The following is a 17,350-nucleotide window of genomic DNA, read 5'->3' as shown; positions in this document are numbered from 1 at the left end:
AAGTCCTATTAAATGAGAAATGCAGGAGGGGAAGTGAAAGGGACATACATACAAAAGCTGTTACAAAGTCCTATACAATTAATGAGAACTGCTAGGGGAGGAAATGAAAGGGACATACAACAGCGTTTGTAAAAAAAGCCGTTAAAAGTGTCATTCGATGATATACAATCGCATTTTTTAAAAAAGCCGTTAAAAGTGTTATACTAGGACATACAATGAGCGTTTTCTACAAACGCCGATAAATGTGTTATACTACGGCGTTTCTGGGAAACGCCGTTAGTTACAAACTCTTATACAATGTGAAAGGGATATACAACGGCATTTGTAAAAAACGCCGTTAAAGTGTTATCGTGCGTCGGGCCGCGTCTTTCCGCCGTCCGGCTCGCGCGCGCGTTTTGAAACCCGTCGTGTTCGCTTTCTTCCGCCCTTTTCCTTTGGCGTTTTCGCTGCTTTGTTCTCTCCTTTCCTTGCCGCTATCTTTCTCGTGCCTTGTTGTCTCTTTTCTTGTGTGCTTGGCTTCTCCGTTGCCCAAATCTTCTTTTCTCTTCGCTTGTTTGTTGCCATTCAAACACCTTCATAGAACACTAGTTGGTTATTTAGATATCTATTAGAAAATAGCATCACCTCTGATGATTCATCATAAAATGTAATTGTTAAACCAACACTAAGAAATAGCTAATTGAAATAGAAACAAAATAAAAATCATAGAGATTTAATATGGTTCACACACCAATGAGGTGTGCTACATCCATAGGCGGAGAGGAAAATATTCCACCGCATATATGGGAAGAGGTATGGCAATGCAAAACTTTTCCAAAAATTAAAATTTTTCTTTGGAGGGCATGCAACAAAGATTTGGCTACAACAGTAGACCTAAATGTTAGGGGAGTTAAAATCCATCTAAAATGAGTTGAGAAGATGTAGTAGGACTCCTTCTAGATAAAGGACTGAGTCAAGTGGGAAAGCTTCCATGACTTCTAGGGACGAGGATCTTCCTAGGATTAGTATAATCTTTGGAAGACCCACTCCTAAGTCTATTTGGCAGGCTAAATAAAGTACTCATGTGGTAGGCACCGTTGAGCTCTCAACTGTTACACGTTTTGTTCATTGTGAATGGATTAATTTTTTGGAAAATGACCTTGTGGATGTCCACACACCCCATGATGATGCAATAGTTATCAAGGTCGAGTTACCTAATCACATGGTCTATAGAGTGTTAGTTGACACCGGATCATCAACAGACATTTTGTCTTTGGATGCTTTCTAACATCTAAAGATAGATCAAGATGCTCTCAAGCCAACTGGAGCCCTACTTTATGGGTTTGCGAGAAGTTCAACCACCGTAAAAGGTAACATGCAACTTGATCTAACGATGGGAATGTTTCCCCGAGAAGTGACATTGCCTAACATATTTATGGTTGTGCACAATCTTTCAGCCTATAATATTATTCTTGGGAGACCAACACTGACTGCTATGGAAGCTATAGTTTTCCCTAGGCATTTGATGATTAAATTTCCTACAGAGGAAGGTGTTGGTATTTGCAAAACAGATCAGAGGCAATCCAGGAATTGTTATCTCAATTTCATTTGTAAGCAACCTACAGTACCCCTCGCTGGAATGACATTAATAGTGGAGGTACGTGATAATTGTGATGAAAGACAGATGTAGCGTGGAGAGCCTGTGGATACGCTTTAGAGAGTCCCCTTAAGTACTGTCAATCCAGAACAAGGAACACACATTGGTTATGAACAAAAAGAAGAGTTCAAGCAAAAACTTGTTACTTTCCTTGCTCAAAATGCTGACATTTTTCCTCGGTTAGCTAAAGAGATGCCAGGGATAGATCAAAAGGTTGCAGAGCATAGTCTATGGATCAACAAAGGAGCCACTCCATTTATATAGAGAAGAAAAAACTTCTCCATTAAAAAGCATCAAATCATTCAAGCAAAAGTAGAAAAGCTTGAAATGTCTAGTTTCATCTGCCCAATTGAATGTCCAACTTGGCTCGCGAATGTGGTGACGGGGAAAAAGAAAAATGGGAAGTGGAGAATGTATACAGATTACACAAACCTCAACAAATCTTGTCTAAAGGATTGTTATCCTCTTCCTTTGGATTGATTTTCTCATTGATGCCATAGCTGGACATGAAGTTTTAAGTTTTATGGATGCTTATATAGGGTACAACCAGATTTGATGAAGTCTGAAGATGAAACTCATACTCTTTCATGACTAGTAAAGAAAGTTATTATTACAAAGTAATGCCATTTGGTCTGAAGAATGCTGAAGCAATGTACAACGTGCAGTGAATAAGATCTTCTGCAAGCAAATTGGACTCAATATGGAAGTCTATGTTGACAAGATGTTGGTCAATAGCATACGATGAGAATATTATTTTAGTGACTTAACGAAAGTTTTTGAAGTTCTCAAGGCACAAAAATGCTCATTAACCTTGAGAAGTGTGCTTTCGGAGTGTCTTGGGGAAAGTTTCTCGGTTTCATGGTTTCAAAAAGGGCATTGAAGCCAATCTAGAAAAAAAATCTTGAATGCCAAGAAGAAGCTAGTTCGTCCTCGTCATCTAGGAGATCATGGGAGAATATTCCACCACATATATGGGAAGAGGTATGGCAATGCAAAACTTTTCCAAAAATTAAAATTTTTCTTTGGGGGGCACACAACGAAGGTTTGGCTATAGCAATAGACCTAAATGTTAGGGGAGTTAAAATCCATCTAAAATGCAGTGCTTGTGATAAAGAGGATGAAACTTTGTCCAACATACTATTTGGCTATGATATGGCTCGTCAAGTATGGTTTGGTGGACCTATGTCGTGGAGAATCCAACACCTTGAGGAAATGAGATGGAGAAATGGATTGACTCTTGGAAACATTTTAGGAGTTTGGCCAAAGAGGAGGCATACCGACTCAAGAGTTTGTGTTCCTTTATGGTGTGGCTGCTATGGAAAGAAAGAAATGCTAGAGTAAAAGCGGAAAAGAAGTGGGAACCAAGGGAACTCGTTTCAAGAAAATCAAAGAGCTCATTCTGAATTTTGGGCACAAGTAAAGAAACCTATAGAGACAAGAGCAAGTTGTTGAACCTACACCCCCTCAACTGCCTCCATCACCAAGTTTCTTAAGACTCAATGTGGATGCATTGTGGAAGCCAAAAAATCGTGAAGGTGGGACTGGAGTGGTCATACATAATGAGGAAGGGAAGCTGTTTCTGGCTAAATCTATACCAATATCCTCTTCTTCAACAATAGATTGAGGCTCTCACATTACGGGCTGGGTTACTTGAGGCTCTAGCGGAAGGAATGGATTATATTCAAGTTGAATCCAATTGTAAAAGCTTGATTGACTGTATTCGGGACAGTAATACCCCTACCCCTCCTATATGCTACCTATCATACAGGATGTTGAGGTGTTAGCTACTAAGTTTTTGGGTCTCAAAGCCCATTTAATCTCTAGGAAATCCAATACTATTGCGGATTTCTTAGCAAGGAAAGCCTTCTCAGTTGAGAGTCCAATAGTATGGCCTTGTTCTGATAGGTGGTTACTAGAGGCTAGAGCTATGCTCAGACCACACCTTTGACTCCCAATGAATAAAATTATTGATTACCAAAAAAAAAAAAATGGTGTTTCTTCCCAAAAAAAAAAAAAAATGGCCTTGACTAATTGGCCCAAATCAGTTCATTATTAAAGGCCGAACTTTATCCTTGACCTAATAAAACAACCCATAATTCAAGTGGCCCACCGAATGGATAAACGGATTTTAAAACTCTTTGTGTGGTTCTACTTTTATATCAACATTAGTACTGTTATTGTTGCTTTGTTTTGGTTTATATACAGATGCTTGTAAGTTTTTTTTTTTTTTGGTAGAAACCGATGCTTGTAAGTTGGGAATGAGCTTTTGGTATTCTAATCAGTGTGGCAGTTGTGGCCACATCAACTTTAGATAAAAAAACTCATAAAGAGGAATATCAAATATCTAGAGCTAATATTGATTGCATAAATTGGTAAACCAAATCATAATACTTGAGGTGCAAATTTGGCCATGATAGTCTGAACTCGCCTTGGCCCACCTTAAGCCTAAACAAGATTTGGGCTCATTTGGCTTTGATGGTTGTTAACATTAAGTGTGTGACTAAGGCCAGACCATACAACCATATATGCTATTTTTGGTAAAAGTAGAGCATCAAGTATATAAATTATGTGCATCAAGTATAGAAATTATGTATTGCTTTTCATGTTGTGGTTAAGATTAGGGCTGAATGTTTGATCTCACATGACCAACTTGCTCAACCATATAGGATCAAGGCTGTGCTAAGGGTATTTTTTTAATTTAGGGTTTTAAATGGTTTTTTTTTTTTGAAGCTGAGGTTCATCTGGGCTAGCTTGTGCGCATCTTGATTACATTTTGCCAATACAGGGTTGGTAGAATGGTAGAGATCCAAGCTTTTTCAGTGGAGAGGTCGTGGGTTCGACCCTTGCAAACAACGTCTCCCCAGTTCAACAATGTTACACCTCTCTTAGATGGCTCACCCCACCTCGACCATGTTACACCTTGCTTATAATAATAATAATAAAAAATTTCATTACACACCCTTAACTAAAACACATTGATCAATAGTGGGTAATGTGAGTAGCATTAAGACCAGAATTAGGCCAACATGTCAAACACATTCATGTAGTTGATTGACGCATTAGCAATCTGTGTAAGATGCAATTGCAAATTTCATTGAAAAGATGGATGAATTACATATACAAAGAATCTCTTATCCAGGAGAGGAGAAAAATAAAAAATAAAGCAATTAAATTGCACTGACACCCCAAAATGAAGGTTTTAAAACACTGACACCCCACTTTATGTTTAAAAAATATTGACACCCCATTCATTAAACACACTAGTCCATTCTGTTAGTAAAACCATTAACCCACTGTTCATTTTTCTTTCATTCCAAAAATGCCCTTACCCTATCTATTCTCTCTCCTCACTTGGATCTCCTCTGCTTCACCCTGTTCACCTTCACCTCCGGTAGCACCAGCAACGCGGCTGCCGCCGCTGCCTCCTCCACTAACTCCTCCTTTGTCCTCTTAGCAAAAGGACGAAGGAGGCGTAGCTTTCGAAACCCTCATTAAATCGGGATGTTCAACCCCATATAAATTATAAAGTAAGATCAACGGCAACATTAGAATGTCGTTGTTCATCACAGATAACATGGCCAGGTAGCGATCCGTTCATTCCCAGAGGTGTCGGATTTCCGGCTGAGCCATGGCCGCTGTTTGTCTTCTCCACCACCATTCTGTGTCGTTCTTCATATTCTTCATCATCATCATCATCTTCGTCGCCGGTTGCCTATCCATGGTGGTTTGCTCCGTCTCTGAAACCACTGCTCTCGTCAACCTCAAGAAATCCTTCATCGGTGCCGATGCCTTCGAATCTTGGTCGCCTGATTCCACACCCTGTGGAGAAGCTGCTAGTCCTTGGACAGGCGTCGTTTGCCTGAAGGGCGTCGTCACTGGTCTTCGCCTTGGCCGAATGGGTCTGTCCAGTAAGATCGACGTCAATGCTCTCGCCGACATTCTAGGCCTTCGAAGTCTTAGTTTTGTGGCTAATGAATTCACTGACCCTATTCCGGAGTTTAATCGCCTCGGTGCTCTTAAGGCTATTTACTTACTTGTCTGACAACAAGTTTTCTGAGATTCCATCTGATTTCTTCTCCAACATAGGTTCATTAAAGACGATTTGGCTTTCTAAGAATGCATTCACGGGTGACATTCTGTTATCGGATATTAGTCTTTCAGTGTAACACAAAGACTAATAGTCCCACTCATTGTAAAGTTCCTTTACTTGTAGAACTCTACTCATTGTAAAATACCACATCATGTACACTACCATCTCTATTTAAAGATAATGAAAGCTCTCCCCAGAATACAGTTGATTGGGGATTTCACCGTGGACGTAGACTTCATACTGAAGATCGAACCACGTTAAAATTGTGTTTCTATTTTGAACATGGTATCAGAGCATATACGATCTGGGAATTAATTCGGTGGTGGCAAAGATCCGGTCTTGGTATTTTTTTTCGGTTCTTCAGAACCCTCTTCTCCGCTTTGTGCTGCATCTCCGCAAGGAGAGACGATTTGCTTCCCTCTCTGAATTGCTGAAGCGGTTTTAGTTTCACGAAGCAACGTTGATTATCTTCATCGAGTCCGTTTTTTGAGAATCACAGCATCTTTAGTTTCTTGTTAGACAAAGGAGGCGTGTCAAGTGCAAACTTGATAAATTGGGCCCACCAATCTGCAACGCTTTCAATTGAAAATCTTGAAGCTCCACGTGCCCTTTGCCAAATTCAAGATAAGTACATTGCTGTCTCTTTTTGTGTTCTTTGTTTGCTTGGCACTTGGTTAGTGCTTGGGTCTCATGTTTTTTGAAGCCTTCAAAAACCTTTTTTTTTTTTTTTGCCTTTCTGCTTTGGGTTTAACTTGTAAACCCTTTGCCATTCTGATTTTGTTTCTCCAAACTAAAAAAAAAAAAAGGGAGAAAGGAAAGGCAAAACATCTCTTTTAACCCTTTGCTTGGTTGTTGCACGGGTAGAAGTATTCATCATGACCGATTCAAAGGTTTCATCGAATCTCTGGTCGTCTTACCTCCACCTTACTCAATGAGAGAAATTTTTTGACTTGGTCTCGAGCAATAACCATTGCCTTAGGTGGTCGTTCTAAAATTGGTCATGTTAATGGACAGACCAAAGCTCTTGATATTGCTTCCCAAATATGGTGAATGGCTTGCCAATGATAACCAAGTTATGACTTGGCTTTTTAATTCCATGGAACCTCAGATATATGAGATTTTTGCTTACTCTAAAACGGCTAAATCTTTGTGGGATGCCTTGAGTCTTATGTATGGACAAGCTGATAATTCCTCTAGAATATATGAACTGTAACAAGAGATTGCTCATGTTGAGCAAGGATCTTCTCAGTCTTTTTCTGACCATCTTGGAAACCTTAAAAAGAAATGGGATGAACTTCGTCAAGATCGTCCCCAGCCCAAACTATTGATGAATATATGAAGAGAGATGAGCATGACCGTGTCTTTCAACCGTTAGCCGATTCGACCTGAATATGAAGACTTAAAAAGACGATACTTATGAATTCGGAATTCCCACATTCACTACTGTTTGTGCCACTATTCAGAGAGAAGAGTAGAAGACGTGTTATGCATTCTGAATCTAAAACAGGGACTGATCAAAGTGAGACTATTGCCCATGTTGCAAAAACAAATATTTTTCCTAATTCTGGCTCGAAATCAAGTCTCTTATGGTCGTTATCGTGGGAAAGGTCGTGGAACTCGACCTACTTATCATTGTGATCATTGTAATCGTGATGGTCATTCTAAAGAACGTTCTGGCGGTTGCACCCTCACTTGCGTCCTTCTAAAGATCGGACCACCACTAAAACATCGAATCCAGAATTGTTGCGCAGGTGCTCTTGATTTTCAGGGTTCTCTTGAACGTTGCATCTCAACTACAACAGTTTCTTCAGCAAATAGTTCGTTCGCTCGAGCTGAATCAAACAATGTTGTTCACACCACCGGTACTCCCCTTGCCCTTTCCACTTTATCTCGGATTATTTTATAGTGGATTCTGTGCAACCGACAATATGTGTCGTTCTTCATATTATTTATCCGATTTGAGTACTGATAAAGTGGACTCCTTCCCTCCTATTACGGTTGCTAATGGCACCACTGCTCCTATTCAAGGACATGGGAAATTGAATTTATTTTCAACTCGCGATGCATTGTTTGTGCCATCTTTGTCTATGAATTTACTATCGCTTAGCAAGATCACTAAAAGTTTGAATTGTCATGTGATATTTTCCAAGGACAAAGTAATATTTCAGGACAATGAACCGGAATGACGATTGGTGAAGGTCGCCGCAAGATGGTCTCTATGTGTTGGACTCTCCAAACAATGCTTTGGTTTCTTTGAGAAAACCCGAGAAATCCCAACTTTGGCATTGGCGTATGGGTCATCCTTCCGATAGGATTCTAAATTTTTTGAATTCATCTTTCTTTTTTGATTCCAGCTTGTTGTGATGCTTGTCATTTTGCTAAACAACATAGGTTGCCTTTTCCAACAGACTCATGTTTCCAAGACGCTTTTGAGATTGTGCATTCTCGATGTTTGGCACTCTCCTATGGATTCTAGAGATGGTTTTAAATATTTCATTAGTTTTATTGATGATAAATCACGAGCCACGTGGTTATATTTATTGCGATCCAAGAATGAAGTTTTGCAGATATTTCAAGATTTTTGCAAAATGGTTCACACTCAATTTCGCATTCAGTATTAAAATCTTGCGGACAGATAATGGCACAGAGTATACAAATACTCCTTTCCAATCCTATCTTAGAAATATGGGAATCTTGTATCAAACATCCTGTGTTGGCACACCTCAACAAAATGGAGTTGCTGAACGTAAGAATAGGCACTTGCTTGGAGGTGACCCGTTCTTTACTTTTTCATGGAAATCTTCCAAAAATTTATTGGTCTGATGCGGTTCTTACAAGTTGTTATTTGATTAATCGTCTTCCAAGTAGTGTGTTACAATTCAAGATTCCACTGGAAGTTCTCTATAATCGTTCAATTACAATGACTCATCTTAGAGTCTTTGGTTGTGTTGCTTATGTTCACTCGCAGCATGGTAGCAAACTTGATCCTCGTTCTCAGAAGTGTGTATTTTTGGGGTACTCGACATCACAGAAGGGCTATAAATGTTATCATCCTTCCACCAAGAAAGTTTTTATTTCTCGTGATGTTTCCTTTAATGAAACTCACATGTTTTATCCTGGCAGAGTCAAATTCGGGGGGAGAATATGGATAATTATAATGAACTTGTTGTGCAGGAATTTGCTCCTACCCCATTACCAAGTATGCCAGATAGCTCATCAATGGACATTGAGCAACAAAATCTTGATACTCAAGAAGAACCACAAATATTGGTTCCACCTGAGAATGAGCAGACATCATCTATACAAGTTCGAAGGTCAACTCGAGTCTCTAAACCTTCCATCGATTGCATGACTTTTCAACATATCATGCAGGAAAATATCCCATTCAATCTCATATTTGTTATGATCGTATTTCTCCTCAATTTCTTACATTTTTAACTGCCATTGATGATCATAAGGAACCAATTAATTACCTTGAAGCCAAGAATTCATCAGTCTGGATAAAGGCTATGAAAGACAAACTAAAGGCCCTTGATAAGAATCATACTTGGGATATTGTTCCACTTCCAAATGGTGTACACCCAGTTGGTTGTCGATGGGTCTATAAAACCAAATACAACAAGTGATGGTACAATTGAAAGATACAAGGCTAGGCTTGTTGCCAAAGGATATACCCAAACATATGGGGTTGACTATAAGGAAACTTTTGCACCAATAGTGAAGATGAACACCGTAAGAGTGTTAATGTCAATAGCCGTCAATTGTGAATGGCCTCTCTTTCAAATGGATGTTAAGAATGCATTCTTACAAGGAGATTTGCTAGAAGAAGTATACATGGAAGTTCCTCCAGGTCATCCATTAAAAAATCAAGATGGTATTGCCTGAGATTGAAAAAGGCAATATACGGTCTTAAGCAATCACCACGAGCGTGGTATGAGAAGTTAAGTACAGCCCTTATAGTTTTTGGATTCAAAAGAAGTGGATCGACTCTTCAATGTTTGTCAAGAAAACTACGGCGGTATAGTTGTCGCCTTAGTCTACGTTGATGACATAGTTATCACTGGAGATAATCATCGGAAATTACTACTCTCAAGCAATATTTGGATAAAACTTTTGACATCAAGGATTTGGGAAAACTTCGATATTTTCTTGGTATTGAAGTTGCAAGCTCTAGTAAGGGATTGTTCATTTGTCAAAGGAAGTATACTCTTGACCTTCTAAAAGAAACTGGAAAATGGGTGTGAAACCACTAATTCTCCCATGGACTATAATAGCAAAGTGGTCAATGATTCTACTCCTCCGCAAGATATTGGTTGTTTCCAACGATTAGTAGGACGGCTAATTTATCTTACTATTACTAGACCCGATATTGCTTATTTAGTGAGTTATGTGAGCCAATTCATGCATGCTCCTACCAAAGGACATATGGAGTTGGTAGACCGTATTCTATGTTACTTGAAGTCATCTCCAGGACGAGGTATATGGATGAAGAAATATGGGAACACTATTATTGAAGGATTCTCTCGATCCTGATTGGGCGGGTAATCCTATTGATCGAAAATCAACTACCGGCTTCGCGTATTTGTTGGAGGAAATCTAGTCACTTGGAAAAGTAAAAACAAAGTGTGGTTGCACGCTCCAGGCTGAGCCGAGTATAGAGCAATGGCATCCGCAACTAGTGAATTGGTATGGATCAGATCTCTTCTTCAAGAATTAGGATTTGACAGCTTTAGTCAACCTATGAAGCTCTTCTCGTGATAATCAAGCAGCTACTCACATTGCTTCCAACCCAGATTTCATGAAAGAACCAAACACATTGAGATTGATTGTCATTTTATTCGTGAGAAAGTCCAAGATGGAACTATTGAAACTCCATTCATAAGAAGTGAAGAGCAACTTGCGATATTTTCACAAAAGCTTTATCCAAGGGAACATTCCAAAAACTATTGTCCAAGTTGACCTCGGATGTTATCTTCGACCCAACTTGAGGGGGAGTGTTATCGATATTAGTCTTTCAAGGTAACACAAAGACTAATAGTCCCACTCATTGTAAAGTTCCTTTACTTGTAGAACTCTACTCATTGTAAAATACCACATCATGTACACTACCATCTCTATTTAAAGATAATGAAAGCTCTCCCCAGAATACAGTTGATTGGGGATTTCACCGTGGACGTAGACTTTATACTGAAGATCGAACCACGTTAAAATTGTGTTTCTATTTAAAAAAAAAACACCACCCCCCCCCCCTCCCCCCCCCCTCCCCCTCCCCATAGAAAGAAAAAAAAGAAAAACCACACCCCCCCCCCCCCCCCCCCCCCACCCCCCCCCCCCCCCCCCCCACCCCCCAAAAAAAAAAGGGGGGCCCCCCCCCCCCCGGGGGAAACCAAGAACGCGCCTTTTTGGGGGGCACCTTCCTCCCCCGGGATACAAGTGGGTAAAGCATGTAAGACCCAAACAGAGACAGCGTTGGCGCCAGAAACGTCGTCACCAAAGTTTGCAGCGGCGACGGCGACGGCGATGGAGACTATGAATGCGTCATCATCCAAGCACAACGTGGCTGTCGCCGTAGGCACATTGGCTGTTGTGATCGTTTTATTGGTGATAGCAGCCTTTGTGGTAGGAAAACGAAAAGAGGAGGAATTCGATATATTGGGTAGGACGAAGAGGACGAAGGAGGCAGCAGCGGCGGCGTTGTTGGTGCTACCGGAGGTGATGGTGGATAGGGTGAAGCAGAGGAGATCGAGTGAGGAGAGAGAATAGATACGGTAAGGGCATTTTTGGAATTAAAGAAAAATAAACAATGGGTTAATGGTTTTACTAACAGAGTGGACTAGTGTGTTTAATAAATAGAGTGTCAGTGTTTTTTAAACATAAAGTGAGGTATCAGTGTTTTAAAGCCTTCATTTTGGGGTGTCAGTACAATTTGCTCTAAAAAATAAGAAGAGTAGTAGTCAAAGTGATGCGAGCACTTACGTAACTTCCAGCTCATGATTCCATGCAAAGCCGCCACTAGTCGGTGGGCCCCGGTACCTGCATCGTATGAAATAGCATGTCTTGAGGCTTTGTTCGATGCGGCGTTCCTCGACTGCTCTGCCGGAGACACTGTTACCTAGCAAACCGCCATTAACGCCGGACCTTACTACCCTTGCTACACCTCCCATGGCTTCCTCAGATAACCACGAGCTTCACTTTGTTCTTATTCCTTTCATGGCTCAGGGCCATATGATTCCCATGATAGACATTGCAAGATTGCTAGCTCAACAAGGTGTCACCATCACCATCGTCACTACCCCAGTCAACGCTTTGCGATTTAAATCCACCATCGATCGAGCCTCTGAATCTGGCCTGCAAATCAGACTTCTTCAACTTCGTTTCCCAGCTACAGAATTTGGATTACCAGACGGGTGTGAGAATATCGATCATGTTCCCACAAAAGCACTAACGAAGAACTTCTTTGAAGCTACAAGGACGCTTCAACCAGCCTTGGAACAATTTATTCCAGAAATGGAACCATATCCAAGCTGTATAATCTCCGATATGGGTCATCCATGGGCATCTCATACTTCTAAGAATTTCGGGATTCCAAGGTTCTACTTTAATGGTATGTCAGGTTTCAGTCTTTTTTGCAATCAAAACTTACTCCGTTACAAGCCACACGCAAGTATCAGATCCAGTTCCGAGCTGTTTGTGGTTCCAGGCATGCCTCATCGAATCGAGCTAACAAAGGCTCAGTTAATGAGATTCGTCCGTGACGATGAACCAGGTTTTCAAGAATTCAAAGAACAAGCTAGAGAGCTTGAACGAACATCAGATGGAGTAGTGATCAACAGTTTTTACGAATTAGAAACTTGTTATGTGGATGGGTATCAAAAGCTAATGGGGAAGAAAGCTTGGTGTGTTGGTCCTGTTTCACTCTACAACAAGGATGCGGTAGATAAGGCTGAAAGAGGGAATAAAGCTGCCATTGCTGAGGACAGGTGCATGCAGTGGTTGGATTCTAAAGAGGCAGAGTCTGTCATTTACGTTTGTTTTGGGAGCTTGTGTCCCTTGGGTACTTCACAATTGATAGAGATTGGGTTAGCGTTGGAGAGATCAAATCATCCATTTGTGTGGGTGATCAGGCAAGGAAACAACAATAAACCATCAGAAGAGTTGGAGAGATGGTTGTCTGAAGAAAATTTTGAAGAAAGGATCAAAGGGAGAGGGCTCTTGATTAAGGGATGGGCGCCACAGGTGCTGATCTTGTCGCACTGGGCAGTGGGGGTGTTTTTAACACATTGTGGGTGGAATTCAACTCTAGAAGCTGTGAGTGCAGGTGTGCCTATGATAACATGGCCCATATTAGGAGATCAATTCTATAATGAGAAGCTTATTGTGCAGATTTTGGGCGTTGGAGTAAGGATTGGTGTGGAGGTCTCTTGTCATATTGGAGAAGGTGAGAAACTAGGGGTGTATGTGAAAGGAGAAGAGGTTGAGAATGCAATTGGGATTCTATTAAATGGTGGAGAAAAAGGGGAGCAGGTAAAGAAGAAGATGAGAGAGGTCAAAGAAATGGCAAATAAAGCAGTTGAAAAAGGGGGTTCTTCTCATCTCAACATCTCACTCTTTATTGAAGATATCAAGCAAAGGGTTGTGCAGAAACAATGTATGAAAAGAGGGGAGTTGATTTGATCTTAACTGAAACTAAATAGGGTTATATTTTTCGAAGTTATGTAATAAGACCTACTTCGAGACATAGTTGAATAAAATTTGGAATGCAAGTTTGGATCCTATCCTTGGAGGGGCTCACTCAAAGAGTTTCATGATTGAGCCATGAGCTAGTCTTAGTTGACATTGATGGAAGAACAGTGTATTCTCCTAATGTTTTTGAACCACACAATAAGGGGTGCGTGGGATCACGTGAGACCAACTGAGATTCCTACCTTTTATTTATTTCAATATTTATAGGTGAGCCTAACCATAGAACAATATATCGGTGCAAAATTCGCCGAGTTCGACATAGGGCGAGATAAAAAAAGGAGTTAATTCGATATTACACAATCTTGCCGGAAAATCGCGAGAATCACCGATTTTCTGGCGAATCTCTAAATTTTCGGCAAAACACACAAGCAGAGTTGCAGGTTCAACAGCCAAAGGACCCAGTCGCCGGAAAAATGTCTTGCCCTCTTCTTCTCCGGTTCTCCCATACCCAATGCTGACTGAACGCTTGTCTTCTTCAATCCCTCACCTCAGTTTCAAGAATACTTTGCCTATAAGACATTTTCTAACATTATGATCCAGCGACTCCAAGTCCGATCATTTCAAAGATCACTTGTTCAATGACACTTCAAACCATGACGGATGATCTAAACACTAAATGAAATCAACAAAAACAAGATCAAAACGAAATTAAACCACAAATCATAAGGGAAATATTATTGCTAAATGAACTATTTTCTTTGCTTATGTTAACGGCGACGACGATCTCACAGAGGGCCTGAGGCCCTCTATTGCTACTGCTACTGATTGAGTGCATTAGGACCAGAGCAATAATTCACAATAGGGTTCCAAACCCACTGAACCAAGAACCTCCTTCTCACGCCATTCATGTTGTAAGTCGCTCCATCTTCTCCTTCCAACATCTGCCTTGTGTAAGAACCTCCACCTCCTGTACCATAAATTTCTTCACAAAGATCAGTGATTTTGTGATGCCCCGCATCTTTTTATATTATTATTTTATTATCATGTGTGAATGTGTCAGTCTTTAAGATTATTAATGGATTCGATAATTGATTTGACGGTTTAATTAAATGATTTGAGTATAGTTAAAGGATAGCGTAAATGAGGCTAGATCCAATTGACATTTGGTCGAGGTCAGACATCACTTGTGGATCCCATAGCAGTGGAATTAGACTGAACTGAAAACGAGAAAATGATCGGCATGACTTTCGGGACCCGGAGGTACTAATATTAGCACCTCAGTGTGGGCCCTGCATAAGATATGACAGCGGGCCCACAAACCCATAACAAAGCCCATTAGTCCTATAATTAAATATATATTATATGTATATTATATATATGTATTATATATTATATATATATTATATATATTATATATAATTTATACCACAACCGACTTAGAAGACCGACTTAAGAGGACCGACTAAATGGGGGGAAGAGTGATGGTTGCTGCGTAGTGGAGAAGACTCACAAAAGAGAAGAAGTACAAAAGCAAGAGAAGAGAAGTGGAGAGAGAGAAAGACCAGAGAAGGAGTGGAGGGAGAGAAGAGAATATGGAAGGAAACCATTAAAGGCCTTAGAGGGGCACGTGGAGAAGAGGAGAGAGAAGGAGTGGGAAGAAGAGGAGAGAGAGAAAGGGTAGAGAAGAAGTGGAGGGAGAGCAGAGAATATGGAGGGAAGCCATTAAAGGCCGTGGAGAAGAGGAGAGAGAAGGAGTGAGGAGAAGAGGAGAGAGAGGGAGTGGAGAGAGAAGAGGAAGACAAGAGAGGAAAGAGAAGAAAAACCGTGGGGAGGAGAGAGAAAGAAAAGAGGAGAGAGAAAGTAGGAGAGAGAAAATAATATAAAAAGGGGAAAATTTCCTGTTGGCTCCTGCCGTTTTGTAATTGCCGTTGATCGATCGAGATGCAGGGAGAGCGGATTATGATGGAACCAAGGTCAGGACACGCACGGAACAAGTAAGTGATATTGACCAACCTATGTATGTTAAGTAGGTGATTTCATTTAGTAGACATATAACATTCACATGATAACATGAAATCTATTTTATCTATTCGTTGATGCAATTTATAGAAAGTGCATGATATATGTTTTTGGGTATTGAACAAAATGCATGGAATTGGATGACAGCTCAATGACTTGATTGAACTGCTTGAATGAAATGTTAATAGTGTTCTTGAACTGTTAATCATGAATTTGCAAGAATGTTTATGCATGTTAAATGTAAAGTATCACGCTCTCATATGTAAATGATGGAATGTCGTGAACTGTGTTCAGATGAGATTGAATGATATCATGCTCTCATGTTTAAATGATTGACTTATATGGAGTTATTTCCAGCTTTACTCATATGACATTGAATGATGCTTGAAATGAGAGTGTGCACGGAAATAGGCAGAGCATGATAATGCTACTGAGATTGAATATAAAAAGACTGAAACAAATAAAATGTTAAAGGCTTCTGTAAGTCCTGGTACTTATGTACCCAAATGGGAGGGCATGAAGCAAGACTGGAAAGTGAAAAGAAAAGAAAGGAAATAAAGAAAGGAATAAAATGTAATGGCTTCTGTAAGTCCTGGTACTTATGTACCCAAATGGGAGGGCATGAAGCGAGACTGAAAAGTGGAAAGATATATTAGACCGATGATGGCCTCCTGTAGAGAACACCTGGCCTTGAGCCAAGAGACTGATGCCACTTGTGTGGTTGAGATTGATGCCACTTGCGTGGTTGAGACTGATGCCACTTGTGTGGTTTAGACTGATGGTGCTCTCTCTACATGTAGCGCTTAGGTCTAGTTTAATGAAAAAGGAAAAAGGAAAAGGAAAAGAAAAGGAAAAAGGAACAGGAAAATGATAAAGGAAAAGAAGAAAATAAAGGAAATTTTGGAATGTATGATGGTATATGATTTTGATGTGATAATTGATGCATAATGAACTGCATGACTTACTTACATGGTTGTCTTTATTGCTTCTTGGGCATAAAGCTCATTATTGTAAATGTTGACAGGTACTCAGATTCATGATAAAGGCAAGGTGTTGCCAACTGTCAATGCCTTTAAAGTTGAAGATGTAATCTCATATTCATTTCGTTACGTTTGATATTTGTATAACTGGACAGTGAATGTATTTATTTCTTTGAGACTATATGTATTGATCTAGACACTGTTGAAATGTCAAATGTAAATATAACAGGACTTTAGACTGTGTACATATATATGTTTATGAGTCAAACTGTCAATCATGTTGTTTGTTTTTGAGAATGTTTTGTCTAGCATTTTGTTTTTATTGATTATAAAGAGGTGTTAACGAAGAGGAGCTGTCACGTGCCCTAGTGGAATGTACATGATGTGAGCCCTACTAAGCCTGTGAAAACTGGGGTCATGACAGATTTCCACGCGTAGAGAAGTTGGGTCTTGCCTTGCATACCAAGCATTCACTAATAGGTTCGTTGCTAGCTCTGCTATCTCATGAGCTATCACGCTTATCATTCCATCAATGCCCACATCACCGTTTGAGGATCTCACTGGCTTCAGATTTGGAATGTAAGATGGAACTACAAATGGGTAAGCACACAATCCTGGGCACTGAGTTGCTGAGTTTCCCACCCAAGCGAAAGGCAAAGTGTATCCACCTGAAATATCGGAGAGAAATTGGCGAAGTTCGCCGGTTTCGCCAAAGGTCGAATCGGCGAACTTCACCAAGATATAGTTCCCTGAGCCTAACCACTATTGTGCAGTGAAAAAACGTTAGAAAAGCGCATTGTTCTTTCTCAACGACTTACTAAAGACATAAGTTGATCATTAGTGACATCATTGCTTACCTGTTTACCTCAGTTATATTTTAAATTCCTTTTGTGTATGCAACTATTTATTTAAATTAACACACCTTCACATGCTAAATTGATT

General features: G+C 40.2%; 1 pseudogene; it reads left to right on the top strand.

The window, feature by feature from the left end:
* The first annotated feature begins 11,815 nt into the window (after positions 1–11,815).
* On the top strand, positions 11,816–13,654 carry LOC149023702 (UDP-glycosyltransferase 73C3 pseudogene; annotated as a pseudogene).
* The last annotated feature ends 3,696 nt before the right edge of the window (positions 13,655–17,350 follow it).

The sequence above is a fragment of the Hakea prostrata genome, chromosome 2 (genome assembly GCF_041222555.1).
Source record: "Hakea prostrata isolate BN-2017 chromosome 2, UWA_Hpros_2, whole genome shotgun sequence".
Classification (NCBI taxonomy): Eukaryota; Viridiplantae; Streptophyta; class Magnoliopsida; order Proteales; family Proteaceae; genus Hakea; species Hakea prostrata.
The sequence above is the reverse complement of the archived record's forward strand: the minus strand, read 5'-3'. Positions and strand labels throughout refer to the sequence as shown.